The following is a 15,660-nucleotide window of genomic DNA, read 5'->3' on the forward strand; positions in this document are numbered from 1 at the left end:
CCTATCTTTGTGTCCTATTGTCAAAACTACTAATAAAAACATATTAGATCTCCCGAAACATACATGGATGTAATGGCTTTAGACAGGCAAAGAAGTAACACTACGGGAAATAATATTATAAATGTATCTATTAATTCTATTTATAGATGGATTCTGCTACTGTTCACCAAATTCTTCACCTACTTGCAAGCTGCGTTGATCGGTGGTGTGGAATAATATTGAAATACTGGAAACAGAAGTATTTCAGTGGAATGTATTGACAAACATTGTGTTTTACCATATCCTTCCTGTTCAATTATTGTGTAGATATGGTGTCATCAGAAGTCATTCGTATGGACACCTTATCAAAACAGACATCAGGAAATCATATTCGTGAAATCATAGGTCAAAGACAATGTGACATGACAGATGCATTTTGTTATGTTGACAATATCAGAGTGATTCGTGACGTCATTCATTAGACTAATCCAGCTTCTGGAAACGCTTTCATATCACAGTTGTGTAATGCGGAATGGAGAGTAAACGAACTAAAAACAAAAAAGGAACAAAATTGCTTGTAACATGGTTTAATCTGTGAGTCGTATTAAGGATTGGTTTCACAAAACATTGTAAATAAGATTTAAAATGAAAAACTTATAGTAAACATATGTTGTAATAAAACAACAAATATCGATATTTTATCTCACTGTCATTGAAAATGCATCTAGTGTTAAAATCCGAAGGACGCACTTCGCCAGGTGGCTACATGATCAGCAAAACCGAAAATGCCAAAGGATTCATTAGTTACTTTTACAAAGATAATAGATAGGAGTAGAAAGCCGACACGAGAGTGTCGTCAGATCGCTGAAGACAACAATATACAGATATTTCAGAAAATACAAAACTTACCCAGACAAATTTCAAGATTTCACCAAGGGTTACAACGCTACACCTCACGGATAATTAAATGATACCGAAACAAAAGAGAAAGTGAAGTTTAACATATCTCAATGTAAATATAACTGTTAAACACTTGTTAAATATATTTTTCTTTTTCTGTTTTGTCCGATAATTGTTGGGGGATTTGTTACACTTAAAGCTTCCGATTTATCTACGCGATGTTTCAATTAAATTCAACATGCTTTCAAAATTGAGCATTTTTGCTTGGTAAAATTTACAGTAAATCCTCTAATTTTGCGAGCGCTTTTCCCTTAATATGTATAATGTATGAAAACTGCTTTGGACCATCACATACCAAATCAATAATGTGATCCTCACGGCCGAGCTTCTTAGTGAATTCCCCAAGATAGCCGCCGAGGGCAGGGTCATCGTCATCGGGTCAACTAACAAATATCATACACTCGGTATCAAAATATCTGACCTGTACATCGAACACTTCCAACATACTTATAGTTTTAATCTAGCTCAGCATATTGTCATGCTAGCCACGAATATGTTGGTTTGGTAGTTTTCACGTATGAGGGGTTCATCATTCTCAAATCACTTGAATTGTATCAGCGGTTACGATGTGAAAATCCTCTATGATTTTTCTTTACCGGACATGCATTGACAAATTTTGTCAGCCTCAAACTTATGAAAATATGCAGACTTGGACATATTGACATATTGGAGTAGGTCCTCCTTTCTGTTTTGTAGTATTCTCCTGTACAAATAAAACACAATGATATATTAAAGGACTTTTTAGGTACTTCAACAAAATTTTGACTGGTTATTTTGAAGGGTTTCAAAGTTTGAGCTAAGATGATTGTTTGGCAATTAAGTAATAAGAATAAGATATATTCCTTACTTTTGGTACTGTGTAGGTGATTCCACATCTTCAATGATAATCACCGAATTAGGTGTGGCGGACTCCCGAGTTACTATCCTCCTTCTCAATCAAATCACTAGAAAAGGTATAATTATCACGGAATTGGGTGTGGAGGTCTCCCTTTTTACGATACTATCATCCCACACTATGGAATCACTGGAAATGACAAAAAATGAAATAAAGACATAATAAATAGAAGTAGTGTTATGTACTTAAAGAGCTAGAACAAAAGAAAACAAAAGAATCTTTTGTTTAAATTCAATAGACATATTGTTCGATTTCTAGAGGCTATTGTTATAGACAACACATCAAAGGGAATCTATTGTGATAGATTTAAATGTCTATTTTTATCGATTTGAATAGGGGTATGGAATTTTTCTTGGGGGGGGGGGGGGGGGGGGGGGGGGGGAGGGGCAGAGGTCATGGACCGAGAAAACAAATGAGGTCAGAAGGGAAAAACCTGGCGTTTCAAAATAGACCGTGTATCTGGGCTGAATTTAGCGTGTGACCAATATGGAAAAAAACATCTTTCTACTTGATTAAAATGGAACTTTGGACGGAAATACTCGATAATCATAATGACCTTTGGGTTTGAATTCAAATATAAAAAAACCGTTGACCAATCATCTCATATTATGTTACCATGCCAATATGTATTATATCAGAAGTTAATATAAAAGCCAAACACCACATCTTCAAGTCTAAAATCTTGTCTTGTCTTTGCATTGAAGGAATACTTTGACGAGGGCATTCAATTACTTTTCACACCTTTATCAAAATACTTCCTAAATCTCACATTTTGGTTCACATTGAAGGAAAGGATTTAGCAAAATTCCATTACGTGTATTTTTCATTAAACATTTGATTTCATCACTTATTACTGCTGTTGCTGCTGAAGAATATCATCAAAAAAAACAAAAACAACAAATCAAGAAAAACATCAAGGTACGTTATTTTTTTTAAACTAGATATTTTCACATAGGATCCATCTCTCCGTTTACACACACACAAGTCAAAATAAGCACATGATATGCTTGAGTTCATGCTCTATTTTGAGCAATTTATCGGCCAGCGCCTTATGTTCCCTCTCCAGGGACGCTTTCTTGAAGAGAATATCCTCCTTTCTGTTAAGCAGCATTAAAAACAGATCAAGAAAAACATCAAGGTAAGTTATTTTATTTTAAACATAGGATACTTCTCTCATTTTACACGCACAAAAAGAAAATCAAGGTAAACACATGATGTGTTTGAGTTCATCCAATATTTCGAGCAATTTCTCGTTGATTACCTTCTTTTCCCTCTCAAGAGAGGCTTTCTTTAGAAGGAGACCCTCCTTCCTGTCAAGCTGAATTCTCCTACAAACAATAAAACAAAAGGAGCTTTAACATACTTAAGTAAAAAAAAATGTACGACATGATATTTTTTATTTTTCATTTACGGTTGATCAATAGTTTAAATGATATTGCAATGAATATGAATAATTGTTAATGAAAAGGGAGATTTTTGAGGGGGAAAGGGAAGCATTTTATTATAATGTGAACGTTACATATCATATCGACACGCATAATAAAATCATTACTTTTGATATTTCGAAGGAGAGTCCTCCTCATCTGACACAATGATGATACTGTGCGTATCATTGTTCTGCTTAGTCGGTGTCGAATGGGCCACCTCCCTTGCCACAATGGAGTCGTCCCATTCGATACCAGAACTGGAATGTAATTAAACACAATTTTAAGACTCAACATAGAAATATTCATCTTGCATATGTTTATGTAATGCTCTATATGTTTGACTTCTCTAAACTGTATTTAAGTTTGAATGTGTATATTATGGCAAAATACATGAGCTGTAAAATGTCTTGTTATTTATAAGATGCACTCAGTTAGGTATGATAATGACATTACTCACACAATGTATGTATATAATACTTACTTAAACAAATATCTGAATGGATCCAACGATCCTTGGGATGAACAACCACTCATGTCCCCAAACTCTCTCACAACATTCACAAGTTGTGTGTATGTGATGGATGTGTTAGAAGCCATTGCTGTACTGTTGTAATATTTCACAAAATGGTGTTGATTCCAAGGGATTTTTACTAAAATATTGGACAGATATCAAGAAGTCTTCTACTTTTAATAAATTAGCAAATTACTGAACGGAGGTATGGGAACAAGTAGTTTTGGACGATTTTTGGAGGGAAGCAATTGTATTCGTTCATCAGACTCGTTTAGATTAATGCATGGGTAGTTGATCAGTGAACAAGGAAAATATCTTATAATGATCAATGTATTTAAGAGTGGATGTCAGCAAGCATCGAGCATTAGGTGGAAAGTGAAAAAAATAGATTTTCGAAAAAGTGACCTTAAATGTTAAATTATGTTATAATTGGTGGATATGAATATCAAAAATGGAATTTCAATTATGTCTGTGGTTCCGTATCCAAGCAATATGAGTTCCTTAGTTACGGGCTCAAATAACACATCGACTACATCAATTTTTTAGAGTTTAGAGTATCTCTGAATCCTAAATAACAGTGAGATTAAAGTATTTACAGCCAAAATTTAATAATGGTGACCCCCCTTAATCATTTGATAAAAAAAATATAATTGGCAATATTTACAAACTGTTGCTATGGTAACCTGAATACAGCAAGGAATTCTAACTGAAAAAATATCAAAATATGACAAAGTTTGGTTGACCTTAGTTGGAATCTACAACTATATATGGAGTACTGCATAGGATTTTCTTTTCATTAGATATCTACAGGGTAAGTTTAAAAAATAAAATTGGCTGGCAACTTAGAGGCGCTTTTGGTATAATGATCCAAATTTTCCCATTTTTTGATGATTTCTGACATGTTTCCGCACATTTGTTTTCTCACAAAACAATGTATATATATATAAATTGAACTTTTTAACCACATTTTGATTCATCCCCTTAAAAAGAAGTAATGAATGGACATTTTCAATGATACAATCATTATGAAATTAAAAAACAAAAATGGTTTATTTGCATTTTGGTTGCCATGGCAACCACTTATTCAATTAGAGAAAATGCACTTACAGTTCTTTTTTGTAATAATTTTGAATCAAAGAAATGAACTCTTCTTTCACTGATTTAATGTTGAACACTTTAACAATTTTTACTTTGACACATTTTGATATGGTCACCAAAAATATTGAAGTTGTCAGATATTAACAAAAAATAGTAATACCTAGCATAGAAGAAAATGAAAGAACACAAAGCTGAAATCAAAAGTGTCATTATGAGAGTTGCTGTAGATTTTTGTTCCTAATGACTGTAACTTAACTAAATTGAGATGTAAAGTTGATTTCTTCTACAGACTTTATAATGCTGACAAATTAGGCCTACTAGGGTATGAAAGACACAAGTCACCTTTGTGAAAATTGTATAAGAGTTATCCCCTTTTTGAACAAATTCTTGGTGGTGGATTTCTGGCCATGTATACTCTGTTTCTCTACCCTTTTCCCAGAAACAGTATAAATATTGACAAAGTATACCTATATAGTATGGCTTTCAACTTCAAAATATCTTGTCCTTGCCTTTATGAGGTATACCACACTTCATTTTTAGGTCACCTGACACAAAGTCTCTAGTGACCTACATGTATTCTAATCAACTTTTGCCCCTCATTGTCCGTCTTCCAACAGTAAACAAGCTACATTTTCCACTTCTCCAAAACTGAGAAACCAAATTCAATGAAATTTGACAGGAAGCTTTCATGATCAAAGGTCAACCAAAATTGTGAATTATATGGCTGATGGGTGGAGTCAAAAAGGGTTGAATAAACTAAAATATTGCAAAACTCTGGTGACCATTAAGGACCACAGACCTTGTATATGAAAAAAAGCAATGTGAATGGATTTCAGGCATGATAATTTTTATTGTAACGGCTGCATTCATTGTTGTGAAATATTGGTTTTTGTTTAGGGATGGAAAAGACATTCATTATACTTTAATTAGAGTAAAATCCAATATTACATCAATCATAAAGTGATTTTATCTCAGATATACCTCAAATGTGTCAAAAATTAAAGTATTGTTTAGTAATCTTTGGTCACTGGACAGAAATTCACATAATTTGGCATTTCACCTTAAAGTCATGGTCAACATTATCATTCGGTGATAAAAGTATATAGAAGCTTAAAAAAAGTAGTAATCAGTGATCACCTGCTCAATGCAAAACATTTAAAATAACAGTTTTACAATTGCATTTTTCTATATTTTGTAGTCAAACCCCTGTGATGGAGTTTTCATTCATGTTAAATCTGTATAAAAAAATGTGATTAAGTTTGTCTATTTAATACATACATTGTTAATTTGAATTGCTGTTAAAGTACTTTTGGTTGAATTGTGAACAATCCAAATTTATAATTGTATATAGCAGTATAAAACAGAAAAGCATTCCTGCTGAGTACCCAGAAATTAATCCCAGACTCTACCTCCCGAGTCCATATTTATGCATGATCGTATCCATTTATCTATCATGCTATATGTACACCTCTGGGTGTAAATATATTTAAAAAAAAAATAAGCAATTAAAATATCTTTACATATCACTTGCTCTGAGTAACGTTGGTTCTTGCAGTCTGTATAAACCCCTTGGTTGTGAAAATTAATAGTTTGGGTAAATATGTTTTATTACTTTGCAGCCAAATTCAACCATATTCAATATTTGTTCCATGTACCTCTTCTTAGACACTGTATGATTAGAAGATGTCAGCCATTTCTGGCACATTTTGTTTATAATAACTCTTCGATTGCAGATAACCCTACTATTCAAATTAATGAACATACATTCTATGTCAAAACAGTTTTAATGCTGTTACTGGGATGAATATGTTAGATTTTGAAATAGCTATCCGAAAAAAGAAAAAATGCGCAGGCTATTTTAGCATTACTTTGTGATTTTTTTTTTTTTTATTTTTTTTTTAATTTTTTTTTTATGTGATTACCATGGTTTTCACAGGTCTGAAAAACAGAGAAGAATAAGTTTACTAATTTTTTACAACTGTGTTATAATTGAAAATATTGTACAGATTACAATTATGTATACTTTTGTATAGTTAATATTACAGGAATAATCGGTTGTTACATATATTTAAAAAAACGTGCCTTATTTTTTAGAATTAGGAACCTTTACTGATTAGTGCTGAGTAGAAATTTCCTCACAATTTCACTGTACTTTTAGTATACCATTGAAGGGAAATTCCATACAAACATTATTTTAACTGATTCCCATGTCTAAAAAGAAGTTCATGCCTTTTCAATTACCATAACTGTCCAGAATGCTGTGAACTGTATTATCCATCTTGCCATGTAAACAATGAACTTTTTGTACCTTTCACCAAAGAGTTCCAACAGGGGAGATAACTCGTCCCTCTCAATAGCTTGGATTTAATGGTAGTAATACTAAATCCTCGTTTTTTTACAATCTACAACCTCGATGAAGCTAATGATTATATATTATATTTTCTCTTCATAATGTTGCATTATAATCAAAAGAAAAATTGGCTGGTAAATGATTAAGAAAAAAATAGCAATACTTTTATCACCTGATATCCCTATTTAGATAGGTAGTATATGGGACAATTTATATTATACGGGCTAAAATGCTTGATAGATGTTATACTTTTCAGTCTGAAATTATTATATGATATGCACTTAGTAACTATAAACTATAAAAGTAAAAAAAATGTAACACCAGAAATTTATGATAAATTAATTTCTTTAAATATTGTTATATCCCATTGAGTCTGATTGGGTTTTTAAAGACTTGTCGGTTTCCATGGCAACAGTGATCACTTTCATACTTGATACCCATTTCCTTGCATGATATTACATTTAGACCAACATATGAAATTTGAAGCATTTTGGTAATTCTGACACTTTCCATATTTTGCCAAAATTGCTCGATGCTTGCTGACATCCACTCTTAACAACTAAGTCTGAGGGTGCAGAGAAGGACAATTACCTCAAATTAGGTCACCTCAGGTGGTCGCTGGCCAGTATGTATTTATTACAGAGCAAAATATTACAAATTGGTATTTCATTAACGTGTTGATAAGGGGAGAAAATATCAGCACAGAGAGATAAGGTCCATGGTCACCTCAACCCTTCACGTTATATAAATAAATGGATATTAATAATTCTGAAAAACGTTCAAATTTCATCAAGTTGTTGATTAGGAGAGACAGTGTCACAGAGAGGCAGGATGTACCTAATATATCACACTTTCTGGCAAACGCTTATATATATAGACAAATGTCAAAATGTTTTCTTTTGTTCTAGCTCTTTAAGAACATACACACTACTAATAGAGTTTTTGAAAACACAGAAACCAAGCTAAATCTAACAATAGGATGGTTGTATTTTATTACCCAATTGTTTAATAAAGCAATTTAAAAAAAAAAATATTTAAGCCAATACTTACTTTCAAATGGATCAGTAGTGGTAGTAGTGTTTCTCTGCTTCTCTAGGTCGCCTGAGTCCTCAACAACATTCATTAATTGCATATCTGTTATTTGGCTCGCCTTGTGTAGAATTGTCTGCGTTGGTGATGCTTGGCAGTACTTTAAGAAAAGACTAGGTTGGTTAAAAATAGGATTACAGGTTTAATTATAGTCACTAGTTAATGGATAGAATTACATTGAAACAATTAATTTGCACGTTTTGTTTAGAAGGAAGCGTATTTATTTGTTCATCAGAATCTGGATTTTCGATCCTGAGTGTGTATCAATTGACATCTGAAGTATGGAATCAAATAGTACAACATGAAAACGACCACACAAAGTCTGTGGAAGAATTAATTTTAAAGTATTTGAAAGTTTGCACCATATGGTACTTGAAAAAAAAACTGTGTTATCCTAAAAAATGTGAACAACGATTAGACACATTGAACATTTTGGTTGTGAGCAGTGTAAAACTTGCAGGGTGTGAATTTTCATTAAATGACATCTGCATGTCTGTGGAGAATTCAAATGTAGATTTCATAGTTGTGTGTGCATCCGTGGGGAACCGGTTTTACAAAGTACCCCCTGAAGGCAGTCACAGACAAAGAGTTTATATATATTTGGTGAACAATCCCAATTTTCATGCCATTTCAAATATACAGCATTTTTTGGAAATGTACTAATTGTAAACATGTTTTTGATACCGAAAAAATGTGAACCGAAACAACATCTATGTGGGGAGTACAAATGTAAGGGATGTAACGAATACTCCACTCATTCTGTTCTCCCTAAGTAATTTGGTTTCACGTAGAAAATAAAAATAAAAATTCCTTAAAATTTCCAAACTCTCTTGGGTTTCTTAATTTCTTCGAATACCATTCGGGACATTTATTATAGTTCAGAATCAACTGCTCTAATCTCATAAGTTCGTCCTCAGGCCTCTGAAATTCTAACCATCGTTTCTAGTTTACTTGGTTTGTGCTTAAAAATACCATAATGGTGGCTCCTGACAGGCAAATTTTGTTAGTGTTTCTTATTTCTTTGATTGATCGCTACTATTAGGTCCTGGCATGGACGAGAAAATGTACGCCCTCTCACCCCTAGGACCGATATCCACACTGAAACTTTCGCTCAAATTAAGCTCCTCGTGACTATTCAAAACGTTAAGGACCTCCTCCATGACACTATGTGCGTTAAGCATTAAGATATATGACAATGGGATTGTTAAATGCCCTTTGATGTATAATGATTCGCCCTAGATCGGTTTTTCGAAGACCATTAGTTGCATGCTCAAAGACATTTTCAAACATTTTATGTAACTGTGTTAGTATGCCAGATAACTTCACGCTCTTGTTTTTGTTAGTAAATAGTACCTTAAAATGCACATCTTTGATCAAAATTTTGAATGTTCTTTCCTTGACTTTTACAATGTCATGTTTTACGGTTTCTTGTCTCTGTTTTGAAATATTCATTGGGAAGAGGCAACCATGTTGTTCCGGAGACTGAATATGACACGGTCCAGCTACAGGTGATCAATTTCTTTTAGATGTCTTTGGCATACATCTCTGTTCGTTTTGGTAGTGACTGATCCGCAAGCCGTATTGATCTGTCGTTGTGAGCTGCTTTATAGTCTCCATATTCATCATAATCCATGAAGCGGCCCCAAGGACAAACGGGCCACAGGTACTTACTCTGAATATCTTTCATGAAATCCAGATTAAATGCACATTTTCATGTTCCCTGTACGTATCAATCAAACCGATTTCGTCCAGTCCACACTTGGCACAGATGAATTTGTCAGACATCTGAAAATATATTAAATGTTTTCTGTCAACAACCTATTCAAATGAAACCAGCATGTATGTCTGTAACGATGTAACACAAAAGAAAACAAAAGAATATATTGTTTAAATTCAATAGACCTATTGTTCGATTTCTATAGGCTATTGTTATAGACAATACATCATAACTACACACGCCCATTTCATTCATTGTTAACAAAGACCGTAAATCACTCCTATCGGACGACACCTCTCCAATTCAATGTGGCCATGGATATATAGTCAAAGGACGTACGAACGGTGCTCCACCGGGTGAATTAGCGTCAAAGAAAACTAAAAAGACAAGCATAAAACGGATTGAACTTTAATAATCACAATTGTATACATGTATATGTATATTCATTGAAAATAAAATATGTACAAATGTATGTAATAAGTATTCATATCTTTCAAAGTTTCATATATCGACTTAGTATATATGTATACTCTCCAACAAAAAAATACAAGGAGAGTATGGTAACAGGCCATTGTCATAGAAATCACACACACATTGGAATTACTAATAAAAACATGTCAATGCAAATAATACTACGTTGAGTTATACAAAAAAACGTCACATGAACGGAAACGTAATAAACCTTTGTCGAAAAATCGAGTCATGACATTTAGATATTTTGATATGATACATATATAAAATAAAGAAGGTTATTTTTAAAAATGATTCATCACACTTAAAAGTGCTTAATGTTTTGTTCACGAATCAAAAATGATTTGTTTTCTGTAACAAAAGCGAATCACGAACAAAATTTGTTTCATAAGGTTCAATAAAAATGTTACGTGAAGAAAATATGAAACAACTTGCAAAAAAAAAAACGTTACACATGTGTTACAGAGGCGTTTAACATTTTTTACGAATGATAAAAAATACAAACATTTCGTCATCACAAAACCAATAAACGAACGAAAGTTTTAAAGGGTGATACAAAAACCTGACATATAAAAATGAAGAAAAAAAAGGTACAATACTTTCATGAAATATGTATCACAGCCATGCCTTAACCATCATCTCATATATCTTTGTTCTCAATATCCGTAGAGTAAAGTGTCGAAAGTGTCCCAACAGACCACGCGCTTACTATAAACGATTTTATAGCGTTTTTCTTCCACGGTCGAATATATTTTTCGTTTCCTCTTTTTCATCGTTATTTTACGAGGGTTTACTACCGACATTGAACAAGGTGTATCTTCTTCAGAAGGAGGCACAATCAATTTCAGCAGGGATTCAAAGTTAAGTAGTAGTGAATTTGTATAATTTAGTGTAAAGCCACGAATTTTACATATCTGTTTCCCCTTTGCCGTCTTGTATGTGTATTGTTTAGGTCCTCTGGAGACAAAACGAACAATATGATCATTGTCATCGAGTTCGCTTGTTAACTGACCAAGGTAGTCACCAATGTCAAGACCAAAGTCCAGGTCACCTGGTCGACTTATAAATATCACACTATCTTTATCGTAATAGCAGGCCCTCTCTCCTAAAATTTCTAAAACCCCGTACAGTTGAGTCGTGCCCAACATGTTGTCATCGTTGCGACAAATATATTGGTCTGAGAACTTTCACGAACAAACTCTTCACCGTTTTCCCATGTCACTTTTATCAATTCAGGTGTACACCAAGTACCGATAAGGGCCCTCGCTTTGTCATCACAACGACAAGGTCCCTTACTTTATTTCCCTGCACAAGTACGACAAAGACCAAATGTCAATTTGCCATTGATTTTTTGTGGACTTGAAATCCTTTGTAACGATGATAGGATGTTTTGAGGGTATTTACCATATTTGTTTACATAGGGATACAATGAGGTAAAATCTAAGTAATGCATTTTTTCTACTTCTTTCACTTTGTAATGCAATTTCGTAGCGTCCCCCCTCCCCCCCCCCCCCCCCCCCCCCCCAAAAAAAAAAAAAAAAAAAAAAGAGTCTCGGGGGTCGAGTCTCTCCTCTAAATCGACATTATCGACAAACTGTCTGATATGGTCGTGGCTTTTGAGCATTTCTTTGAAGTCGTGTTCCCATATGCAAACATAGTTCAAGCCTTGAGATTTGATGTATTTATCTTTCTTTTTAGTTAGAGCGAACGTTTAATTCAGTCACTGCTTCGTTCTTTCTAATTTGATTTTGTGTCTGTTTTTAGGAAAACAGGTATGTACAACCATACCAGAAACATCCTAAATATCCGTAAACAGTACCCCCCAGGTTGACTCCTATTATTGTCGTCAATAGAACCCGTGTACCCATCTGCATGATAACCTGAGCCTGAGATTATCACTTCACCTCCAATGAGGGCATGACGAATGTGTTTGGGGTGACCTATCCTACGTCCGTGTTCCATGCACAACTCTACTAACCAGCGAATCGAATCCATGCTGAAATTGTTGCGTTTAACGTAACCACAGGCAGGTACCTGTGCAAGGGGAGAACTCACAAATCTCGACTCTTCTATAATAAAGTCGTCTTTTTGTAATAGCATCTGGTCAGTCCACTTGTCTTTTATATACACTTTCATCTGTCCGTCCTGTTTCATGGCCGGTAACCATTCTGTGACGTCCTTGTCCTTTCTTAATTTAACCTCCAATGTCTCTTTTAAGAACTTTGTTCGGTATACTCGGTATACAGACGCCAGCAATAGTGATGTCATTAAAGGGATCTACTCCACCACTGTGACCCAATTCTTCTAAAGTCTCCCCTACTGTCCCAGACCCCGTAATGTCAAATACGCCTTTCGTAATAGTAATGAGTATGTACGTAACGAGCTAATGAATAGAAATACAATATATCTATTGTTTATAGAACAATGGGTCTATTGTTTGATTTCTATAGGCTATTGTTGAAGACATTAGATCAAAGGGAATCTATTGTGATTGATTTAAATGTCTATTGTTATCGATTTGAATAGGGGTATGGAATTTTTGTTGGTGGGGACGCACAGGTGTTCGAGGTCATTGACCGAGAAAACAAATGTGGTCAGTAGGGAAAAAAACACAAGAAAAAACACATGTGATTAGTTGGGAAAAAAACTAAACCTTGTCCTTTCATTGATAAGATAAAAATAGAACATGTATCTATGGTGAATAGGGATTTTCCCACTTACGGTGTGACTGAAATAGAACTGTGGATTGAAATACGAAATAATAATAACAATTCGGTTAAGCAGACCTTTTAAAATTTCAAATATAAAAACCGTTGTCCAATTATACATATGTTATTTATTTAATTGTTATGGTGATATATAAAATGGTTAGCAATGGTTTCATTACAATCATTTTCATAACACATCTTCATACAAACCTTCCAAGTCTAGAGCCTTTTGTATTGAAGAAGTGATTATTTGGGATTTTTTTTCCACTGGACATTTGATCAACAATACCACTTAACATCATTACATTGTTGCTGAAGCTTGTCATCAAGAAAAACTCAACACCAAGTATAAAGGTAAGAAAAAATTTATTATATTTTTCATATAGTCCAAATTTCGAATACAGCACAAAATGTCCTCCACATCAGTTAATTAACGGAATTAACTTCTCCAATAGCTGTAATGTTTCGTAATGTTTCTTCAATTTTTTTTTCGTTTATCTCTAATTAAGCCAGCCCTCTTATGGAGGAGTTCTTTATGGCGCCCCTTTAGGATCCTCCTACAAATGTGAAACACAAATTCTTAGTCTAGTCAGTTTAAAATTATCTTATTGTGATGAAAAAAACGACATGGGGCACAAGATATTACAACATTATGAATGCCCTTTTCTCAAATGTATACATCAAATTAGCAAATTGACATAACAGAGTGATCTGTTCATAATATAAAAGAAATAACATGAACAACAATAAACAAAAAAGAAATTGGAAATAAAAAGAGAAAACATAACTTGGGTACAGTCTCACAATAGTAGATTCTGAAATATAAGATGATTAAACCTCACTAGTCTTAATGCATTTATACACATTTTCAAATATAATATCCGTTCATTTTATGATCGGGATTACTTGATAGTAATACATCTTATAAAGTAATTTGATGTTTTTTTAGTGTTCAAAGTTTCAGTTGAGATAATAATTTGATAATGCAGTAATATGAATATAAAATTTACTTACTGTCGATGTTGTTGATGGGATTCCTCTTCATCTTCAATTAAGATGATTGATTCAGAAGTGTTCTGTTTGGGAGTTGACGTCTCCCTGGCGACAATACTGTCGCTCCATTCTATGGATTCACTACAAAAAAATGAAATCAAGTTATAATAAAATTGAGTTTTGGAAAATACAAAATCAATAACCAGACTAAATCTAACATTGATTGTTTGATTTTATTAGTTGATCTGATAGTTTAATAAAGGAATCTTTTAAATGATGAAAAAAGAACCTTTCAAACGGACCGACACCAGAGGTATTTCCCTGATGGTCCAGGTCCCCAAATTCCTCCACGACTTTAACCAATTGGGTGTCGGTTATTTGGCTAGCCATTTTAAATTTGATGTTGGCAGTACGTTTTAGAAAAAAAGACTGGGCTGGTGGAAAGATGATTGCTAGTTTTATCATTGTCACGTATAGTTAATTGATAGAATTACATTGAGCCAATCAATTTGCACGAATTTTTGGAGGAAAATTATTCTAGGCTTTCATCAGAATTTGCTATCCCGATCCGTTGATTTTATCGAATCTATTCATTTTGTAAGGATTTTTCGGAGGGAAGGAAATTCATTCGTTAATCAGAATCCGATTTTCTTATCATATAGCATCGATAGAATTTCGTGGGAAGCAATTTGCATCGTTGTTTTTTTTTCTTTTTGAAGTGAAACAAGTTTATTCTTCTATTAATATCTGATTTTATTATCGTGATATATTCATTGATAGCATTTTATTGAAATCAGTCATTTTGTTAGGTTTTGTTTTTGTTAGGGAAGCGCGTTTATTCGTTTCATCAGAATGTTTTCAATACAATGAATTGAGGCATAGTACCAATTACCCTGTCCTTTTAAAAAAGATTCCACCCTAAACATTATACTCTTATCTATTATGGTTATTAGGACAACGTGTGTGTCTCTACTCAGCTCGAAAATGACCTCGTAATTTAGTCGAGGAGGTCATATTGGACAGTATCGCGGTCTACGGTCACCCTCAACGCTTCACGTTCTATAAACAAATTGATATGTATAACTCTGGAAAAGTTCAGTTTTCATCAAGTTGATGATTAGAAGAGACAACTTTTCAGAAAGGCAGAATGTAGCTATTGTTTTCTCACTTCCTGGCGAACACTTATGTATACGGGAAAATGTCACATACCTCATTCACACCTGATTTGTGGCAAAACAGATCATCACACATCTAGGTATCAGTTTCATTTTACCGTTGATTAGTGAGGACATTCGCATAGATGTGAGGACATTCGCATAAATAGATAAATATAAATGACATGATGGTTTCCAGTCGATCTTACTTTGGGGTCAAAAAAGGAAAATAACACACAGGTTATCAGTTTGTGTCCCCCCACCACACCTTAATTAGACAGGACAAGCGTTGAGAGAAAAAACAAATG

The 15,660-nt window shown here is 33.7% G+C and overlaps 1 long non-coding RNA gene across 1 annotated transcript; it reads right to left on the reverse strand.

Moving 5' to 3' along the window:
- Positions 1–13,554: 13,554 nt before the first annotated feature.
- Positions 13,555–15,654, reverse strand: LOC117315073. The gene is made up of 2 exons (XR_004529676.1): positions 14,220–15,654; positions 13,555–13,762 (listed from the first exon to the last, which is right to left on the reverse strand). It is a non-coding gene; the product is annotated as an uncharacterized LOC117315073 (long non-coding RNA).
- Positions 15,655–15,660: the final 6 nt, after the last annotated feature.

Source organism: Pecten maximus, chromosome 17 (assembly GCF_902652985.1).
Source record: "Pecten maximus chromosome 17, xPecMax1.1, whole genome shotgun sequence".
In the NCBI taxonomy this organism is placed as follows: Eukaryota; Metazoa; Mollusca; class Bivalvia; order Pectinida; family Pectinidae; genus Pecten; species Pecten maximus.